This window comes from Diabrotica virgifera, chromosome 6 (genome assembly GCF_917563875.1).
Source record: "Diabrotica virgifera virgifera chromosome 6, PGI_DIABVI_V3a".
NCBI classification, from domain to species: Eukaryota; Metazoa; Arthropoda; class Insecta; order Coleoptera; family Chrysomelidae; genus Diabrotica; species Diabrotica virgifera.
Window position 1 is genome coordinate 194,044,687 of NC_065448.1, and position 23,469 is coordinate 194,068,155.

The following is a 23,469-nucleotide window of genomic DNA, read 5'->3' on the forward strand; positions in this document are numbered from 1 at the left end:
ATTATTGATATTGCTATTGATTGTTAGGTTAACTATTGTTTTGATTTCTTTAGATATTTTAATCAGATTCATATTCTTGAAAGTCTACTTCAACAGTCAAGTCTTCTTAGATTTCATCTTCTTCCTCTTCCTCTTGCTGGATGTTCAAAAATTGTTCAAATGTGACTGAGTCATTGGTCTCTTCATTAAAATCACAGGAGTCTTCCTCTGTTGTACTAAACTGGACATTTGAGCAAGACTGACCTTGGCAGTTGGTACACACTAGAGACCACAGCAACCCGACTTTTTTACATCCACATTTGGCACTACAACCTTTTTTGCAATTGCAAAAAAATAGTGTTAAGGAGTTTTTCTGGAGCAGGTGGGAGTAAGGTTTTAATCGGTTCCAGAGTATTATCTATTAATTTCCAACCCCAGTCTTCTGGATTCAGTTCATTGCCTAGCCATGTTTGAACTTGATAATATACTCGATACAAATGTTGAAAAGCAGATGCTGATGTTGGAGGAAGACATGATAGTTGTAGTTGTTTCTTGTTTCGCGTATTTCTTACAAAAGTTAAGTATCGGTATTTATCAAGACAAATAATTTTTTTTGGAGCTCCATAAACCGCAAGAAGAAAGCGAATTCCTTCCGTAATTATTGTTTGCGGTGTAGAATCAAGTTCTGTAAAAACTTTACAGCAGTCAGTCAAATCTTTTTTTTCGAATAATTTAAGTACTGACGTTTTGCCCCTTCTGTACATTTCGGACGTAGTGTCGCAGCCGGTTATCGCATGTAAAAATAAAATGTAATTTTAGCATTTGGGATAAGCCGATAAACTATTCGAAGAATATATCTCTGTTCGCTGTTGAGCCCTTCCAGGTTTCAGAAAATAAATAACTTTATCTACTGGAGTCCTTGCAGTAATCAGTACCAACAAATCAACACCTTCACCAACTACAATTGTTGTGTTTGTTGCCTTAAATTTTTCAATTGCTGTCTCAATTATAAGGACATCTGCGTCATTTTTAGCTTGTTTCACTTCAATATTCGCAGCTGTTAATTTGTCAGTTACCATTTCAGCTTTCTTTCAGCTTTCTTCTTGCATTTTATGGAGCTCAAAAAAAATTATTTGTCTTGATAAATACCGATACTTAACTTTTGTAAAAAATACGCGAAACAAGAAACAAGTACAACTATCATGTCTTTCTCCAACATCAGCATCTGCTTTTCAACATTTGTATCGAGTATATTATCAAGTTCAAACATGGCTAGGCAATGAATTGAATCGAGAAGACTGGGGTTGGAAATTAATAGATAATACCCTGGAACCGATTAAAACCTTACTCCCACCTGCTCCAGAAAAACTCCTTAACACTATTTTTTGCAATTGCAAAAAAGGTTTTAGTGCCAAATGTGGATGTAAAAAAGTCGGGTTGCTGTGTTCTCTAGTGTGTACCAACTGCCAAGGAAAGTCTTGCTCAAATGTCCAGTTTAGTACAACAGAGGAAGACTCCTGTGATTTTAATGAAGAGACCAATGACTCAGTCACATTTGAACAATTTTTGAACATCCAGCAAGAGGAAGAGGAAGAAGATGAAATCGAAGAAGACTTGACTGTTGAAGTAGACTTTCAAGAATATGAATCTGATTAAAATATCTAAAGAAATCAAGACAACAGTTAACCTAATAATCAATAGCAATATCAATAATCAATATCAATAATAAGGTAATATCTAGAACTTGACCGGTATTGTTTCCTTAAATTATCCTAAAATTGTCAAAACAGTTAGTGGAGTAGGCCCACAGGAGAAACCACGGTAAAAAAACGCGTCGAGTACACTACCTCACAGGTGGTGTGGAAACGTGTGCACATCATGTATAATGTGACTCTTTGAATCGCGATATCTCAGAAATGGCAACTCTTAGGAAAAAAATAGTAAGGACTATTTTTGTAGAGAATTTTAAGATCTACAACTTTGGTTTAAGGTTTTTTTTTTGATAAAACTTACCGTTTTCGAAAAAAATTCAAAAAATCTCAAATTTTGACCTTTGACCCCGAATAACTTTTGACGCACACATGGGATCGATGGGGACTTTTTAAACTTTATTTGTTACGGTATACCCTAGCTCTCCACCAAAATTTGGCTCTCCGGCAATTTTTGTTATTTGAAATGTCTATATAGACCGGGTTACTTGAGAAAGTCAACTTACACAACTTGAAAAATGCGATTTTCGGTTATAAGAGTCAGTTTTTATGACGCGAAGTGTACTAAAGGTGAGATATTTAACCTCGTATTTCCGATTTTAGAGTCGCAACCGAAAGTACTGTTTTAAAGTCACCCAAATTGTACAAGCAATATATTATTTGACGCGCCTTAGCAATACGAAACAAATACATGCCTGTCTATTTGTCCGTCTGTCTGTCTGCGAATATAACTCCTACTATATTAACACATATAGACTGACGAATAAGGTTATAACCCAAAGATGGTATTAAAGGTGAGAAATGTGAGGTCAGACTTTCGGTTCCAGAGTTGCAATTGAAATTACTGTTTCAAAGTAGCCTAACTGATACAAGCGACATATTATTCAACGAACCACAGCAATACGAAAAGAAATCTATACTTCCGGGTTTTATATCGCTTTCGATTAAAAAGGTGTAACCGGAAGTGCGATATTATAATCGCAGAAATGCAGAAATAGTACATGTGATATATCAATCATCGCGTATTGAAAAATCGAGCTCTTGTATTCAGTTTCGATTTTGAAGTCATTTCCGGGTAAACAGTGACTACCGGAAGTTTGGCAAAAATGACTGAAAATTGACACGTATGTCAAATGACGCAAAGTTACACAGAGGGTTTAACTATCGGCTTCCGGTTCTACTTCTAGTTACGTTGGGTGAAAACCTAGGACTTACAAAGTCCAATGGCTTGTTTTATATTGGTTAAGATTATCCACCGAGCTGTTACTTGTTAGCTTAAAGGCTCGTTCGCATAAATATATTCTTCTTGTCACATTGTGTAGGACGTGAGTGAAACGATACGATAAACTACCCCAGATAATTGAAATAATATTGAATAATAATACTTCAATCATCCATGATAGCTATTAGTCCAGAAAGCCACTGCGCATCCGCTAGGAAAAATATTCCTATTCGGATTTTTGGCACAATCTTACTCAAAAAGGACCCCTTTTAACAAATTTGCATGTTGCCAGATCCAAAAGTGAGTCAAAACTTTTTTAAACATTTTTTTTTGTTTTTTTCCTAAAATTATTTTTTGCACCGAACAAAGTTTTTTTTTAAGTTTTTTGGATCATTTTAAACAGAAAAGGTTTTTAGTGATTTTTCTCTAAAGTTGATAGTTTTTGACATATAAGCGATTAAAAATTTAAAAATTGCGAAATCAACCATTTTTAACCCTTAAAAACTATGTAAAACACCAAAAATTTCAATGATACCAAGGTACGTAGATATTCTAAGAATATCGATTGATGAAATCCCGAAGAGCTTTCTGCAATACAATGTCGAAAACTCCTTTGTTTTTAATTACTAATCAAGCGAAAGCGAAACTCTTTTCAACCGTTGCATGTGTATCTGTAATCGGAGAACATTTTAAGTTTAAAAAAATTGTTTAAAATTTTTTTTGACAAATTTTTTACTCTGGCAACATGCAAATTTGTTAATAGGGAACCTTTTTAAGCAAGATGAAGGAAAAAAAATTGAATCAAAATATATTTACGCATATTACATAGGTACAATGTTGTATACATGCAACGGTTAAAAATATAGTAGCGACCGCTTGATTAGCAATTAAAAAACAAAGGTGTTTTCGATATTGTATTGCAAAAATCTCTTCAGGACTTCATTAATCGATATTCTAATAATATCTACGTACCTTGGTGTCATTGAAATTTTCGGTGTTTTACATAGTTTTTGAGGGTTAAAAATGAACGATTTTGCAATTTTCAATCGCTTATATCTCGAAAACTATCACATTTACAGAAAAGTCACTTAAAATATTTTTTATTTGGAATGATCCAGAAAACCTAAAAAAATTGTCCGATGCCAAAAAATTGGTTTTAGGAAAAAACAAAAAACAAACTTTTAAAAACTTTTTGACTTTTTGATCTTGGCAACATACAAATTTGTTAAGAGGGGATATTTCAAGCAAGATGGTGAAAAAAAATTGAATCGAAATATTTTTCCGTACATATATTTACGCATGTTACATTATACATGGCACGGTTGCAAATCAAGCGCCCTCTTGATTGGCAATTAAAAAACAAAGGGGTTTTCGATATTGTATTGCAAAAAACTCTTCGGAATTTCATCAATCGATGTTCAAAGAATATCTTCTTACCTTGGCAACATTGAAATTTTCAGTTTTGCACATAGTTTCTGAGGGATAAAAATGGCCGATTTCGCAATTTTTAAATTTCTAATCGCTTATATGTCAAAAACTATCAACTTTAGAGAAAAGTCACTAAAGTCTTTTTCTGTTTGAAATGATCCAAAAACCCTAAAAAAACTTTGTTCGATGCAAAAAAAAATAATTTTAGAAAAAAAAACAAAAAAAAACGTTTAAAAAAATTTTGACCCACTTTTGGACCTGGCAACATGCAAATTTGTTAAAAGGGGTCCTTTGTGAGTACGATTGTGCAAAAAATTCGAATCGGAATATTTTTCCTAGCGGATGCGCAGTGGCTTTCTGGATTATATCGTTCACCCTGGCCTCAGTCTCCCAAAGTGTGTGTTCGTCTTGTCATAATTTTAAATATGAACTATGAAAATTCAGAATGGAAGCAAACAAAACAACACTTTAACTAATCTAGCCCAGTCGGGCTAGCATTTTACCTTACATTAGGAGCTGCCCCAAATTTTATTTTTCTAATCTTTAGGGAGGGTCAATATTATTATAAATTTAGAATCTCGACTGAATTCCACCGTTGCATTAGCCGCCATCTTGACTTTAAACGAGAACCGTTTTTGCTCAATATCTCCGCCATTTTCAATTTTTTGACAAAAAGTGTAGAAACTGAAATTGTTGAAAACGCGATTTTCTCTAATTTCATTTATTATAATTTTTTTCGTGCGGTCGATATTTTCCGAGTTATGAGGGGAAAATAGAGACAGTTGTAGCATAATTATTGAATTATTGAATTATCTCGTTTACTATTAGTTTTACAACAAATATTTACCTATACAAAAATGAAGAGAATTAAAAATTTTGTACAATTTTGATGCCGTTCATTTTTTTGATAAAATCAATATTTAAGGTAGTACGTATGTGGTAAAGGTGCGAGCGTAAGACCTGATTGATTTTGTAGCAATTGTTTTTGTTCAATATCTCCGCCATTTTCAACTTTTCGACAAAAAGTGTAAGAACTGAAATTGTTGCAATTAAGATTTACTACAATTTTTCGAGAGAACCAGTGGCGGGTCTACAAGGGGGGCAAATGGAAAAATTCCCCTTAACAGGGTCCAAAATTTAAAAAAAAATTATTGGAACATCACGATATATTAGCTGACATAAAACTTAAAATATCGACAGACAAATTCAACCAATAAAACCCGCTAGTTAATAAAATTAAGTGAACTTAATGTATATAATGTCTTTTTATGTCTTTTATGTACTTAGTTTGGTTGATGTTTCATTGGAAGTTTCAAAAATGGTATAAAATATAATTCTCTTTATTTTTGTTTATGTACAATTATGTCGTAAAGTTAATAATAAATGAGACAATTCAATAATTATGCTTCCCCTCCGCTTCCATTATTTTCCCCCTTAACTCGGGGAATATTGATCTTATAAAAAATTGTGCCAAAGAAATTGTAGGAAATTGCATTTCCAACAATGTTCTTTCCTACCATTTATGTCGAAAAGTTGAAAATGACGGAGATATTAAGCAACAACAGTTCTCATTTAAAATCAATATGGCGGCTAATGCAACCGCGGAATTCAGTCGAGATTTTAAATTTACACTACCATTGATCTCTCCTAAAGGATATAATTATAAAATTTGGGGCAGCTAGGATACAAAATTCAATTCAATAATTATGCTCCCCCACCACTTTTTACTATTTTCCCATGTAACTCGGAGAATATCAACCGCATGAAAAAAATTGTTGAAAAGAAATTGTAGGAAATTATATTTTGAACCATTTTAGTTGAAAATGGCGTAGATATTGAACAAAAACAATTGCTATAAAATCAATCCGGTCTTACGCTCGCGCCATTACCGCATACGTACTACCTTAAATATTAATTTTAGCAAAAAAATGAAAGAGATCAAAATTGTGCAGAATTTAATTCTCTTTATTTTTGTACAGGTACATATTTGTTGTAAATCTAATAATAAACGAAATAATTCAATAATTATGCTCCAACTGTCACTATTTTTCCCTCATAACTCGGAAAATATCGACCGCATGAAAAAAATTATAATAAATGAAATTATAGAAAATCATATTTTCAACAATTTCAGTTTCTACACATTTTGTCAAAAAATTGAAAATGGCGGAGATATTGAGCAAAAACGGTTCTCGTTTAAAATCAAGATGGCGGCTAACGCAACGGCGGAATTCAGTCGAGCTTTTAATTTTTACTAATATTGACCCTCCCTAAAGATTAGAAAAATACAATTTGGGGCAGCTCCTAATGCAAGGTTAGGCCTGTTATTCGTCTAACCCGACTGGACTAATCATGTTTATTGTTCAATAAAGATATAATAAAAATGTGACTTATTAAATGCATTAACAAATATATTCAAATTCTTGCCAAAAGCTAACAATTTCTGGATTATACTTATGGCTTATCGGTTCGATGGTAACTTCTTTATGTCGAATGGTACTGCTGTAGACTTGTAGACCTGGGCAGATGTTATGGCCTCAGGCCCCTGCAACTGGAGATATTAGTCGTTGCAGTCTAGATGACCAGGAGAAAGGTGATCTTATTCCAAAAACTAGAAAATAAAATTCATATCAAACATCAAGAAGTAAACACCAAAATGTACCTTTGCCAAATAATCATAAAAAGTAGTAATCGGCAAAGGAGTATAATAAAATTAATACTGACGGATATTAGTTAAATAATTTGATTACTAAATGCATATTAATAGATGAAATGAAATATTCAAAATTAAGATATCAAGACACTTGGAAAGTTGAGGTTAGGTATAGAAACAAAAAATGTTATGAATGATAAATACAGTATGTCAGAAACTACTCACCCCAAAAGAATATGAAAGTCTTATTAGGGCAGTCAATGAGGGTATTTAGCTCCGAATTCCATCCTACTACATCCATCGATTTACTTGATATTTTCACAGTAAGTAGGGAATAGCTCAATAAACAAAGTCTACCCTATGTCCATGTGCGCTATTATCTTGTGGTGGTTCCCACCCCTTCTCGAGAGTGATACATGTTTTGGTTAAAATAGCAACGGAAGAGGCTAGAGAACTTAATTTTAAGCAAAAAATGTTCTATAATTATTTTTTGAAAACTCAATATATTTTGAGTTATTCGTGGTGGAAAATTGGCCACTTTCATTGAAAAATGACACCTTTTCGGACGGATGTTTGCGAATACCTTAAAAACTATGCGTCTAACAAAAAAACTATATAAAATATTTATATAGGTTATAAAAAAAACAAAGAGATTCGTTCCTTCATAAATCTTCTAGTTAAAATACAAAGAGGGATAAGGCAGGTGAGAAGATTTTGTTTTTTTGCTGCGTGCTCAAATCGGTGTATTCAACTTGAAATAACAGAGAAACTGTCGATTTTAGGTGTATAATGATACTAATAACTTTTGTAGTGATTGAAAAGACCTTTAAAACAAGGAATACTACATGTCGATTACATTCAAACTAAGCGAGATATTCTACAAAAATGTTGATGACTAATGTATTTTAAGAAGGTATCAGAAGTTTATTTAACCCCTCATCCATCAGAATTTAAATACATCGTTTTTCTTCTACAATCCTTTTTATTATAGTGTTATTTCTATGTTCAAAAAGTTGGACTGGATTAAAACGAATGGTTTTTGACCAAAATAAGATCAAATTATAGAGCGCATTTTTAAAGTTTCTTAAAAATCTTACTTTTCCTCCATGTCACTCGAAAAAGATAAGAGATACGAAAAATAGATACCACACATAAATGTAGGGCTTTTTCAGATTAAAATTTCCTTTTTATTTTTTATTACTGTATCTTTTATCATTTTCAAGTTACATGGAGAAAAAGGAAGATTTTTAAGAACATTTATAAATGCGCTCTATAATTTAAACTTTTTTTTTCAAAAACCATTCATTTTAAACCCGTCCAACTTTTTGAACATAGAAAAACACTATAATAAAAGGTATTATGGAAGGAAAACGATGCATTTACATTTTGGTGGATGAGGGTTAAAATTTTACTTCTCATTTTTTCTTAAAATACATTAGGTATTAATTTTGTTTGCAGCATATCTCGCTTGGATCTTTAATGTAGCTCATTTTAAAGGTCTTTTCAAGTACTACAAAAGGTATTAGTAGCATTATACACCTAAAATCGACCGTTTCTCTGTTATTTCAAGTTGAATACAACAATTTGAGAATGTACCAAAAAACAAACTATTTTCACCTACCATATCTCTTTTTGTATTATAACTAGAAGATTTATGAAGGCAAATGTCTCTTTGTTTTTTTATAACCTACAAAAATGTTTAATATAGTTTTTTTAGTTAGATGCATAGTTTTTAAGGTATGTATTCGTAAAAAACCGTTCGAAAAGGTATTATGTTTCAATGAAAATGGCCAATTGTCAACCACGAATATCTCAAAAAGTATTGAGTTTTCAAGAAAAAATTATAGAACAGTTTTTGCTTAAAATTATGTTCTCTAGCGAATTCCGTGGTAATTTTAACCAAAAATTTTTCCACCCCTAAGAAGGGGTGGGAACCACCCCCAAGATAAAAGCACACATCGGCATGGGGTAGACTTTGAATTAGGAGATAAGTAGAGGCTAGGCCCAAAATTTCATTAAAATCCATGCAGTAGGATAGAATTCGGAGGTAATATCCTATTCTTGCTCCCATTGACTGGCGTAGATGAAATAAAATGTTTTATTTTTGAAGCTCCTTTGGCTTTTATAAATTAATTTTACTGTCATTGAAAACCACATTTGAAATGACAACCAAGTACAGAAAGATGGGTAAGCATGTTCGGTATTGTAACTGAATGATTAGATGAAAAGAGAGTTGCCTATATAACGGCCGCCAACGAGTTTGTAACGAAGAAAACAGGTAAAACAAATAGGGGAAGGGCGGGCACAACGGGGTGGACGGGCAAGACGGGGTACCGCGATTGAGAACGAAACCCATAACTCTATCTACTTTGTACCGTCACAGGTACTTGCAGGAGACGAGCCTCTGTAATTTGATCGAGTTTTAAACCGGTAATGCAAACAATACCGTTGTAGGCGACTGAAGTGTATTGTGTGACTAACAGACGAGTAGTAGTTGTAATTATTTTTAAGAGCGATTTAAACTAAGGTAAGTACTGTTAGGTTATTTGCACATTATTTTTTTTTTTTTTTTTTCATTTCAGCTAAACATGTACTATTTTGAGCGTAATATGTCGTAGCGGTTGTTCAAATAAACACTGTTTTAAGAACTTTTTAACACTTAACCTAAAAGTAGTGCAAAGCGGGCTAAACGGGCTAGAGTAGGGTAGGGTAAAATGGGGTACCCCATTTTGCCCTTCCTTAAATTGGGTACTTTGTTTCAAATGGTGTTTAAATACAAACGTGTCACCCAGAGGCAGAGCTGGTCTACACAGTCTATGGAAGGGGCGGTCAGAGCTGTAATCAACGGCGAAATGGGACATTACCGTGCATCGGTTCAGTTTAATGTCCCGCAAACCACACTCGAACGTTATGTGAAAAAACGAAAAAATGATCCAGATGTGACTATTTCAAAAACTATGGGAAATTACAAGCCAGTTTTTACACAGACGCAGGAACAGGAAATCGCTGGTTACCTAAAAAAATATGGAAGAACGATTATTTGGGTTTACGATGGAAGAATGCAGAGGTCTCGCCTTTTAGTTAGCTGAATTAAATGGTGTTGATCATCCATTCAACAAAAGAACTCGAATGGCTGGAAAAGCTTTCCACTGTTTCACAGTTTTTTACACTACTGGTAGAAGTAGTTGAAAAGTATAATTTTTCAGCCGAAAAAATATATAACGTCGACGAAACCGGAATTACAGTGAATCCAAAGGGAATTTCCAAAGTTATAGCTACGAAGGGTAAACGGCAGGTGGGAACTTAACATCCGGAGAACGCGGAGAGTTAATAACTGCGGAGATATGTTTTTCAGCAGCAGGTGCTTACATGCCTCCTATGTTGATTTTTCCTCGCAAAAGAATGCAGCAAGGGTTCATGGATGGACTGGTGCCTGGTGGTTGGGTGGAGTTGAATCAAAAAGGGTGGATAGACATGGAACTCTTTTTTTAATGGTTTAAGAAATTCGTAAAATTTTCTAAAGCGTCAAAAGAAGCACCGATGTTTCTTTTATTGGACGGCCACTCTTCCCATACAAAGAATTTGGAATTAATAAATTATGCAAGAGATAACGGTGTAATTCTCTTATGTTACCCTCCTCACACAACTCATCGGCTGCAAGCTCTTGACGTCTCATTCATGAAGCCGCTAAGCACTTATTACGATGACGAAGTGAGAAAATGGCTGAGAACCAATCCAGGTAGAGTAGTGACATTTCCAACTCTCATCCTTATTTAGTGCTGCTTTTATAAGGGCGGCTACAATGACAACTGCTATAAATGGGTTTAAAAAAACTGGGGTGTGGCCTGTAGACTTAGGTGTTTTGTCTGACGCAGATTTTTTGCCATCTGCAACAACTGAGATTGAAAAAAGAGAGAGAATTCCTGAATAAAATTGTGAGGTCTATCGAACTAGCAGTAAGCTAAACCAGCAAACAAATAATAATCCGACGTTTTCTGATGCAGTGCCATCAACTTCAAAAGCTATTACTCAATTCGAAGAAATAACACCAAGAAAGAAAACGATTCCCACCGTTAGCCCACAACCAGACACATCAAGAGCTATTGTTCCATTCGGCGAAAGAACCCCTGAAAAGAATACAACACCAATCAGCAATGCGAAGCCAGGTACCTCTAGTTCCAATGATTCAGCTTTTCCGATAGTATCACCAACCGTTTTTATGCCTATTCCGCAAGCCAGTGCTGCAACTAAACGGAGTTCACACAGAAAGGGAAAAACTGCTATTTTGACTTCTACTCCTTACAAGAAAGAGCTGGAAAACACTTTAGAAAAAAATAAGCCGAAAAGAATGCCAATGCTTGGGGTAGTAAAAAGAAAAATAGGAACCATCAAACAAACCAAGGGTATTAAAGGGAAAACTATCACGAAAAAAGTAAAAGTTTCTAAAAAGTGTGATTCTTCAAGTGATAGTGAATCATGTGCTAGTGACGCAGAGTGCCTTTATTGTGGAGATCTTTATTCTACATCCTCTAAAAAATGGGCTTCATGTTCCAGGTGCATTCGTTGGGCGCATATGTCATGCGCTGGGATTGAAGAAGATGACGAAGAGATTTTTGTTTGTGAACTCTGCAAATAGGTAGTTTACGTGTTTATTGGGTTATTATGCCTTATTTTGATCCTACCCCATTTTACCCTACCTGACGGGCAAAACGGGGTAAAAGGACTTTTCTTATTTTTTTATTGTTTTCATGTTGTATTTGTTTTTTGTTAGGAATAATTTATGTTTTTTTTGGATGTCCAAATATGCTTTTATTAATTAAATCATATGATATTATTGTAAATATACAAATTTTTTTTGTACTGATCTTTCAACCTTAAGTACCCCATTTTGCCCGCCTTTCCCCTAGAAGAAGATTGTTACTAATGAAATATTAAAAAAATGAAATAAAATAATTATTTAAAAATAAAATAGCAAAGATGTGACGTTTCTAACGTTACAACATCTTGCATTTTGTAATTTAGCTATTTTTTATTTTATCAACAATCTTCTCTTCCGACATAACCCGAAAAAATACTTTCAACACCTCTTTTTAGTAAATTAAATGTAACTGTTAAATACCTATCCTTTTTGTGTCTACGATCTTTAATTGCCGAGATTTTTATCAAATTAAATAATAAAAATTAAATTATCGCGAACTTATCCTAAATGTCTGAAAATTAAAGCTAGGTGTTTATTATTATTTAATAATAAAATAATTATTATGTTAGCACACAATACAAAAAAAAAGTGTTCCTGGATGTTGATTTAAATGAAGTATATTATTATCTCCATAAACATGAAACTATAATCCCCGAATAAGCCGGCAATGTTTATTAAGTATGCTTACGTTGCAATTGTCAGAAATCCCGAGCAAATACTATTGATATCGATATTATTGTTTGGTGATTTATTAGTTCTAGCATTATTGCTAAATTTGAGACGAAGATATACGGTTTTAGATATGTAGGTATTATCAAATATATTATGTCAGTATTTATATATCTAACAATACTTTATTATTTCGTGAAAACAGTTACGGGTATTACTTAATTATTTAACAATAAAACACTGAAAACGTTTGTTTTCTATACTTCCACAAAATTTATTATAACTAAGTGACTACAGCGGTTTCGGCGGAGTGCCTTTCTCAAGTGATATAGTTTACAATGTGTTTGCCTTTTTAAGTCTTCAACTGAAGAGGTTGAGGAGTGGGGAGCTGTTTGTCTCGAGTTGGTCATTCAGAATTATATCTGTATTTTTCAGTTTATTAATTTCCATAGATTCTAAAAAAGATAGCTTAACGCCTTTATTTTGAATATGTAGAATTTGAAACTCTTCATTGAAAGAATGATTATGATCTAGAAGGTGAAGTGCGTATGTAGAAGTGTCTGTTTTTCTATTGTTGAATGCCCTTTTGTGTTCTGCTATCCGTTTGTCAAAAGTTCTGCCAGTTTGACCGATGTACGTTTTCGGACAGTCACCACAAGTTAGTTTGTACCTACACACCAATCTGTAGTTGGTTTCTCTTTCGGCTTTTATTGTTCTTAATATATTTGCTTAAGTTGTTGTTAGTTCTGAAAGCTGGTGTTATTCCTTTCTTTTTTATGTATCTGGCTATCTTTGTTGTTATCTTGCCAGTATATGTGAGAGAGCAGAAGGTACTGGGTTCTTTCTGTGGTGGTGGATACACTAATTTCAGGGCTTTCTTATGGAGTTTTTGGTTTAAAATTTTGTTAACTGTTTGTTCGTTATAGCCGTTGTTTACTGCTATTTGTTTAATGATGTTTAGTTCTATCTCGAAGTTATTTTTTGTCATGGGAATTTCTGTCAGTCTATGTATCATGCTATGGTAGGCTGCTAATTTGTGTTGTGTAGGATGGGATGATGAATTGTGTATAGTTGTGTCAGTATGGGTAGGTTTATGATATACGGAGAACTCATGTTTGTTGTGTAGTCTGGAAATCGTTACATCTAGAAAGTTTATGGAGTTATTCTGTTCTGTTTCTATTGTAAACTCAATATTATTATGAAGTGAATTAATATATGATAGAAATTGGTCAAGTTGTCTGTTAGTTCCTGTAAAGCATACTAGTATATCATCCACGTATCTCCACCAATATAAGAACTGTTTAAATACGGGATGTTTAGAAATTGTTGTTTCAAGTTGGTTCATAAATATATCTGATAGCAATGGGCTTAGAGGGTTACCCATAATAAGTCCTGCACTGTTGTTTGTGTATATTTGATTATTGAATTCAAAATAGTCTTGATTTATGCAAATTTCAAGAAGGTGTAAAATTTCAGATGCAATGATCGGATTTGTACTATTATGGTCTAAAAGATTTTTAACTAAAACAAAAGTTTCTGTAGGAGGAACACTAGGAAAAAGATTTTTTACGTCAAATGAAATTAGTCTGGAGTTGTTGGGCAATTGAAAATGTTGTTCACACTCCTCAACCTCTTCAGTTGAAGACTTAAAAAGGCAAACACATTGTAAACTATATCACTTGAGAAAGGCACTCCGCCAAAACAGCTGTAGTCACTTTGTTATAATAAATTTTGTGGAAGTATAGAAAACAAACGTTTTCAGTGTTTTATTGTTAGATAAAATGAACTTCCATCAAGTAACGGTCGAATCCATCAATTATTTACTTAATTATTCCAGAAATGTACTGAAAATGTATTATTATTATTACTGTATTAGAGCTTAGGCCGACAAACTACTCTAAGGGCCGGTTTTTCGAACGCTAATCAAAAATGGAATCAACTAATCATTATCAAATATTTAATTACTATCAACTTTGATTGGGTTGCTGAATTGTCACTAATTGATTAGTTATTATTTGATTACATTATATTATAATATAATTATAATATAATAATAATATTATTATATTAGTTATTGATTGATTATTTGTTCCGTAAAAGTCAATTTGATTGACTTTTATGCAACGCATCACAATCAATGAGTACTGTTTTACGTGTATTTGATATCTCGATTTAATTCCCATCAAGAAAATTGATTACAATCAATTGATTGGCGTACGAACAACGGATTTTGTTATTTGATGGTTGTTAAGGGGATTTGATTATCATCAACTTTTTGATTAGCGTTCGAAAAATCGGCCCTTAATTTGTTGATTCAGATTAATTACCAGCGTGCGTGTATTTTCCTTATGGTAGGGGAGCCCAAGCGGGGATTTTTGCAGTTACTCGAGCGCGTTAGATTATTATATGGGGAGAAACCTTGTACCCTGCAGATGTACCTCTACCATATATTGCCTCTTAACACAGGGGAGTTCGTTAAGGGGTTCCGAAAAAAAATCTATCCTTAGAAAAACTCTAAATTGTCAGATTAAGATAAGGTAAGTTAGTACGGTAAGACCCCATTTTAACAGTCCCCGTTTCAGCGGTTCTCGATTCCACCGACCCTTTTCAGCAGTCCCCGGTTCAGCGGTACCCATTTCAGCAGTCCCCGTTTCGGAGGTTCTCGATTCCACCGACCCGTTTCAGCGGCGTTTGGTTCTGCAGCATGCCGTTTGAGAGGCATCGTTCAGGAAAATGAGTAAAAACAGGACCCTCTTGGGGACAGTAGTTTTAACAATAAAAAATGAATTTTATAAAATAAACAAAAAATTGTCCCAAAATCACCCTACACAGGGTGTTTCTAAATTCATGCGACAAACTTCAGGAGGTGATTGCTCGTATGAAATCAATATGGGTTCTTCCTATAACAAAATGTCCTCAGCCCAACCCTTAAGGGTGATATCACCCATAAAAGGTGGTAACTAAAATTGAGTTTTTATTTTTTTTTAAATTTCAGTAAAGCTAGAAACTTAAAATTCTGTAATTTTCGTGCACTCGCAAAGGACTAACCACGTGTATTTTTTCAATATTCCTGTTACATTATACGGGGGTGAAATTAGCAACCCTTACTTTATTTCATATCAAAACCTTTATTTTTCGAGACGAAGTTATATGAAATAAAATTTAACTTAAAATCCTTGTTTTATTTAAAACTTTTTTTATTCTTAAATTTTTTTCCCAAAACCAATAACTGCAGAGAAAAAAATAAACATCATAATAGCTGCAGAGAAAAAAATAAACATCATAATTTATAATTTTTTTAATAAATTGAGTGGAAAACAGTAAAGATGTAAAATGTAATACGATTCATAATAAATGCTGGAAATGACCACCTCTAGCCAAAATACATGAACGTAGCCTACGTGTCATGGATTGCCGTACACGTTCAAAGATTTGAGGTGTATTTCTTATGGTGTCACACGCTATTTGAATACGATTCTTCAAATCGTTGATATCAACTATGGGTGTCGTGTAGACCAGTGATTCTCAACCTGTGGGGCGCGCCCCCCTAGGGGGGCGCGCTTTTAGCAATGGGGGGGCGTGAAAATATCAAAAAAAACACCTAAAACATTGAGTAATTTACTAAAATCAAAGCAAAACAAAATTCTGACAAACAAAAAAATAAAATACCCATGAACAAGGAGCTATACATAGTTATGAGCACTGAATACTAAATGAACAACTTTAATGTAAATGAGTGACTTCCTTGGGCCTGTTTTGCAGAGCAAAGCTTATCGAAACAGGGTGTAATATTAAAAATAGACGCTTTCAGTTCTTTCTCTATATTTAGCTGCGATCTATATTTGGTCTTTAAAGCAGCCATCGCGGAAAATCCTGTTTCGCAAAGGTAGGATGGTGAAAACGATAATAGTATACGGAACGCTCTGATTTTCAGTGCAGAAAACTCATCATTTACCCCTGTCCAAAATTCAAAGACGGCTCTAATATTAAACTGTTTCTTGATTTGGGCATTTGCTGTGAAGTCTATGAAGGTTTCTTCTTCTGTAGTAGAGAGCTCTTCGGGTGTAATTTGAAACTGATTCCCGACCCACTCATAACTATTAGGTACGTATTAATTGGTCGTCGGCAAAAAAATATCTTTTAAAATTTTTTGTCAGCATTGCTAAATGATTTTCAATGGTTACAAAAACAACTTTCACGTGTTGTTCTTCAGCCTGGTAAGTTTTAAAACATTCATCCACATTTTCAAATATTTCTAGGTTTTTTGCTTTAAATTTCTGCTCCACAATTTCAATTTTCTGCAGAAAGCGGTAACTTGATCATTCGTATCAAATATATGTGTATTGGCCCCTTGAAGTTGTAAGTTCAAAATATTTAGTTTCTCGAATATATCAACCAAGTAACTCAATTTCATAAAAAATAAACCATCGTAAAACATCTAGGCTTGCGGCCTCTTTTCTTCTTCTAGAAAAATGGCGATTTCATGTCTTAATTCAAAACACGTTGTAAAAATTTCCCACGTAATAACCAGCTTGCCTCACAATAAAATAATAATGCTGAATGTACTGCATCCATGTATTTGCAAAGTACAGAAAAGATTCTAGTTTTCAAAGGTCTCATTTTTATGTAGATATTTAACTATTGTTACAACCGTAGTTAGCACAATATTCAAGCCAGAGCTTCTCTGTTGATCATACAGTGTCTCTATTTTTGCTTCATTTATATAATCATTTAACATAGCAAATAATTCAAGCGACTTTGCTATCAATTCTATTTGTTTGCAGAAAAGTAGTTCTACTACTGATCTGCCATCACAAAATCGAACGTAGGCAATAAAATGAGCAATAAAATGAGCATATTTATTGCTACTGTTGCCTCATCAAGCTGAATCGAAAACAGCTTTTCACGCAACTTCCTGATTAGCTGATCCTGTACATATTCAGCTATATCACCAATTCGGCGGGCAACAGTATCATTTGATAGAGGTATACACCCCAATTTTTTAGCAAAATTATCTCCAAACACAGTTTCTACAATTTTGATTGCAGTTGGTAATATAAGATCTCCACCAATAGTGTTAGACTTTTTAGATCTGGCTATTTAATATCAGACTTTATAAGAGGCAAGTAAAGCTATTTCATTCACAGTCAAAGTTTTTATTAAAACTAATTTTTGCTTTTCACGCCATTTTATTTTTAACTCGAAGAATTCTCGGGGTTTGTTAATGTACTCACTGCTAAGCGTTTCCCAATGTCTTTTTAGTTTATTAGGTTTCATGCTGCTCAAGATATATTATTATTGCATGGATATATTGTTATTGAACGAGGGGGGGGGGGCGCGGTGAAAATAATTATGGAAAATTGGGGCGCAAATGGTAAAACGTTGAGAAACGCTGGTGTAGACTAATGATTTAAGGTAACCCCAAAAACAGAAATCACAAGGATTTAACTCTGGAGATCGAGGAGGCCAATGTTGGGGCCCTCCTCGGCCAATCCAACGGTTGGGATACGTTACATCTAAATGTTGTTTAGCAGTCCGACAGAAGTGTACTGGAGCACCATCGTGCATGAACCACATGTCTTGTCTGATATTCAGTGCGATGTCTTCAAGTAGTTCAGGGAGATCATTTTGTAGAAAACTGGTGTAAGAAATTCCATTTAATGGCTGAGCCAGAAAATGTGGCCAAATTAAGTTATCCCCTTTTATACCAATCCATACGTTCACTGAAAAAACATTTTGAAAATGGTGCTCTATAATCTCATGGGGATTCTCGTCTGCCCATACGTGAATATTGTGAAAATTTATGATAGCTACTCTTGAAAAATATGCCTCCTCCGTAAACAATACATTATTTAAAAATTGAGGATTTTGTCGCATTTCGTTTGTTAACCATTCACAAAATCTAGCTCGTTGAGGAAAATCTCTAGGTAAAAGAGCTTGAACCCATTGGATGTGGTAAGGATATAACTGCTGCTCTTTTAAAACTCGCCACACAAATAAATGGCTGATATTTAAGGTGTTGGCAATTATTCTAGTGCTTGTTTCCGGGTGTACATCAATTTCATCTAAAATTGCTTGTTCTACCATTACATTTCTAACTGTGCGGAAACGACCAGTACTGTTTGAATTTCTTTTTAACATTTTAGTTTCGGATAAGCGGTTGTAAATACGTGCAAATACGGAATGATAAGGCGTTATTCGTTGCGGATATTTTTCAGCATAAAGACGTCTAGCTTCTCGACAATTACCATTTGCCATACCATACACAAAATGCATGTCGGCCATTTCAGCGTTTGTATACATGTTATAAAATAAACAATACACAGATAATGCAAAAATAACAACCTACAAACTTACAAGTAAACTTCGATTGGTAACACCAACAACAGTGTTTGACATCAGTCTACTAAAATTTGAATAAACATTAAGTAAACACGGTAAATGTCGAAGTGACAGCAGCCTACTATTCTAAAACTTTGTAATTAAAAACATTAAGGTAGAGGACGTCATTTCCAGCATTTATTATGAATCGTATCACATTTTACATATTTACTGTTTTCCACTCAATTTATTAAAAAAATTATAAATTATGATATTCATTTTTTTTCTCTGCAGCTATTGGTTTTGGGAAAAAAATTTAAGAATAAAAAAAAGTTTTAAATAAAACAAGGATTTTAAGTTTAATTTTATTTCATACAATTTCGTCTCGAAAAAAAAGTTTTGATATGAAATAAAGTAAGGGTTGCTAATTTCACCCCCGTATAATGTAACAGGAATATTGAAAAAATACACGTGGTTAGTCCTTTGCGAGTGCACGAAAATTACAGAATTTCAAGTTTCTAGCTTTACTCAAATTAAAAAATAATAATAAAAACTCAATTTTAGTTACCACATTTTATGGGTGATATCACCCTTAAGGGTTGGGCTGAGGAAATTTTGTTATAGGAAGAACCCATATTAATTTCATACGAGCAATCACCTCCTGAAGTTTGTCGCATGAATTTAGAAACACCCTGTATATAGCTTTGCAATTGCATAAAAAGTAGGGTAATATAGTAAATAATTTGCAAAAAAATTTTTAGATTAATTCATGCAATAGTTTTTGTAAAATTGTAAAAGTTTATCCTAGAGGCTAAATATTTATAACATTATTCTACATAAACCAATTTACTTAGGATGATTCTGCGGGTACCTATCGAAAGAGGGAGAGTGGGTTTATCAAATCAATTTGTTTTTTTTTATGATGGTCATTTATGATGCCAGTATGAAAAATACGACAAGCCTGGAAGAAGAAGAGAAAAAAATGTTTCAATCGCGCTGCAGTCATTCTTGACAAAGTTGAGTTAGATGATTTAGTTAAAGAAATAAATACACTTTGTAGAAGATGAACTATACCTTGCAAAGAAGCAATTTGTAAGTTGTAGACGTGGACTAGAATAATCAAATTAAAATTCATGAACATTCTTTTATTTTTAATTTTTGTACTTAATTATATAAATTTATTCAAATAAATTACTATTAAAACGAATACAGAAATTTAATTCTAATTATTGAACTTAGACATACATCATTAAATAATGCAAAAATATAATTTATACTTATTAGATTCTTACCTAGACAAATATTAATAGATTCATCGAATAAAATTATAATAAAATAAAAATTACTTTATTAAGGCAGTATCAAATTAAAAAAATATGTATTGCATTAATTTATAATTATAATAGAATTTATCTAACTAATATACTTTATTTAATAAAATTTACAGAATCCTTACAAAATAATAATAATTGTAAAATTCAATAACTTTTATAATAAATGTAATCAATTTACTTTTCAGGGATTTTACATTATTTTAAAGGGTCCGTACTTTTTATTATTTCACTGCATATTCAATCCATAAATTGGATTATAAAATGTAGATTCTAATATAAAATCTGATAAATTTTCACCTATTAATATTTGTAAACAATTGAAATATGATTTATTAAAAAACAAATGTTAACTTGATTTCTGCTGGTCATATAAAACTATTTTTTTCTTTTTTAACGTGTATTTTTTATTATATATTTATCTTAATAATATACTTTATTTAATAAAATTTACAGAATTCTTACGAAATAATTGTAAAATTCAATAATTAAAATAAATGTAATCAATTGATTTTTCCATGATTTTCCATAATTTTAAAGGGTCACAACTTTTTATTATTTCACTGCATAGGCAGTTCATAAACTGGATCATAAAATGTAGATTCTCATATACAATCTGTTCAATTTTCAGCTCTTATTTTGTATGAACAACGGAAATATGATTTATTAAAAAATAAATGCTAACTTGATTTTTGTTTGTCATATAAAATTATTTTTTCTTTTTTTATATGCATTTTTTCATTAGCTTTTCATTGAGTCTACATGCAAGCACGGAACATAAAAAATATCTAAGTTATTCTAATTGTTTATAAGCTAAAAAGTCAGGTATTTTTCAAACAGTTTTTTTAATAACAATTTCAATAAAATGTTAAAATTTTTTTAATACGTCTTAAAATTAAAGTCTCAATTAATCGACTGCGATCTGCTAAATATCTCACAGAGTTACTGTAGGGCAAGAACAGTTGTATAAACAATTGCTCTCTGGGATAAACAAATTGAATAACTTATAAAATATTTGGCCGATCTGGTTAAAATTTAGCACACTTAAATAACTCATTAATTGACGTAATTTAAAGTCATTAAATTTTACGTCATTGTGCAAAAAATAAAGTTATTAGTATATATAATTTACTGCAAAAATGAGGGTTTTTTGCAATTATCTCGGTCAATTGTTTATATATTACAATATGCTTACCACCAAATTAAAGAACTTTTTAAAATCTACATTTATTTGAAACATTTTTCTCTAAAATGTACACGAAGCGTTTTATAGTCAAAAAACTGCTTTTTTCATTCTTTACAATTGATTAAAAAAAAGCAAAATCAGCTGTACGTCTTCACGGAATTATCATCATTTACCCCTTATCTACCGTTTAAAACTTTGAAAACCCTGTAGAACATTTTTACGTGAAATCGATGATTTTTTCCCCTATTAACTGGGGTATATACCAGATACTTAGATATTACCTGTATATTTTCAAACGAGAATAGGTTAAAATAATATCCTACAATAAAACTAATTACTTATCATTGCCATATTATTATTTTCTTATTGAGACCGCTCTATTGGGGACCGCGTTTATGGGGACCGCTGAATCGGGCACCGCTGAATCGGGGTACCGCTGAAACGGGGACCGCTGTATTGAGACCGCTCAATCGGGGACCGCGCTTATGGGGACCGCTGAATAGGGGTGAAACCGTTAGTACATGCAAAAGAGTGTATATTTCAAAAATCTGACGATTTGAGCGGGGTGTAAGGAAATAAGCGAGTCAAAAAGTTTCACAAAAAAAGCGAATATTTCGCGAACTGAACGTCAGATCGAAAAACTAAAAAATACGTGTTCAATATTTTTCAAAAATTTATCGAATGATAAATTTAAAGGTTGGGGTGTAAATTTAAAATTTTTAACACGAAACCCCCGATATTTCGCGAAGTGAACATCAGATCGAAAAACTGCAAAATACACTTATTCAATATTTTTGAAAAATCTATCGAATGGTACCAAACACAGCCCCCCACGGAGATAAGGTGGGGGGTTACTTTAAAATCTTAAATAGGATCCCCAAATTTTTATTACAGATTTGGATCTATATCTAACTTTACATAAAAATAAGCAACTTTTATTCGAGACATTTTTTCGAATTATGGATAAATGGCGCCATAATAGGAAAAAACGGTTGTTGGAAATGGAAAATTAAATTAAAAAATGGAAAATCACCACTAAAATCAAAAGCTTTACTTAACTTTTTTTGGTTTTAGGACCTAATAATCACAACCCGAATTTACTTTCCTCCCCTACTATTAACAACATCTATATACGCTCTAACATGATGACCACCTGACTGTCAGGGCTAACAACGTTGGGTCTGACTGTTGGAGCGTGTGTAGTCTTGTCACATAGTGTAGGAAACAAAGGTTGAACCTTGCAAAATGGACACAAGCCCGGTTTTATTTTTTTCTGGTATATCAAGGGGTGCTTATTATGACGCTAACTTTTTCTTAAAAAATTTCGCCCCGGAACCCCCCTTTTCACCCCTTTAAAGGGGGTAATTTGTGGTTTTTGCGGAACGTAGCCCTTCCTGTACCTTTTACAAAAAATATTTCTTTTATAGAAATATGAAGATGACTATATTTCCTACGATTTATTTCCCGACAGCTTCTGCTTATCATCCACCGTTTAGCGGGGGTGGCGTCCCAAAGTTGACAAGTTTTTAAAAAAGATGTTAAAAAAACATATTTTTTCCTAACTGTAACGGAAATTAAGAAGAAATCTTGCCCCAATTATTCACAAATAATTGATTGATTTTTTGGTATAGGTTTCACTTAAGGGTAATTGCCCTTTTGTTAATTACAGAGTGTTACATTTTTAAAAACCCCTTTTTATACCATCTGAACCGTTGATGCTAGAGTAAAAAGACTTTCAGCGATTACCCATGTACTGGTGCTATTTACAAATTTGTGTAATTCACCCCCATTTTTCCCCGGAACCCCCCCAAAGAAAAGAAGAATTAATAAATAAAGTGATTTTCTTGGAATCCTTCACACACAATGCCCTTTATTAATATGCTTCATATATCATTTTGTGCACGTTATTATTACCCATGCATGGACACCAAAAGCGATTTCCTAGTGCAACCCCTGTAGCCAAAAAAAAAATAAATAAAATGGGTGGTTGAAATTTTTTTTTGTTCTTCATCACCTTGGCTTCATATCATTCATCAAGGCATATGCTTCATCAATAGTGCTTGTTAAAAATATATATGGTTATTGCAACATCTCTGCGAAAACCACCACTATCCTTGAAAATATACTGCAGAAAATACCCCTATCCCTTGGCGAGCATGTTTTTACGATTTTCTCATTACCTATGCATTCTTTTTAAACAAAACTTATACTAGGTTAAAGACCACTATTTGATCTAAAAATTAGGACCTATTAATTTTTTTCGTATAAGCTA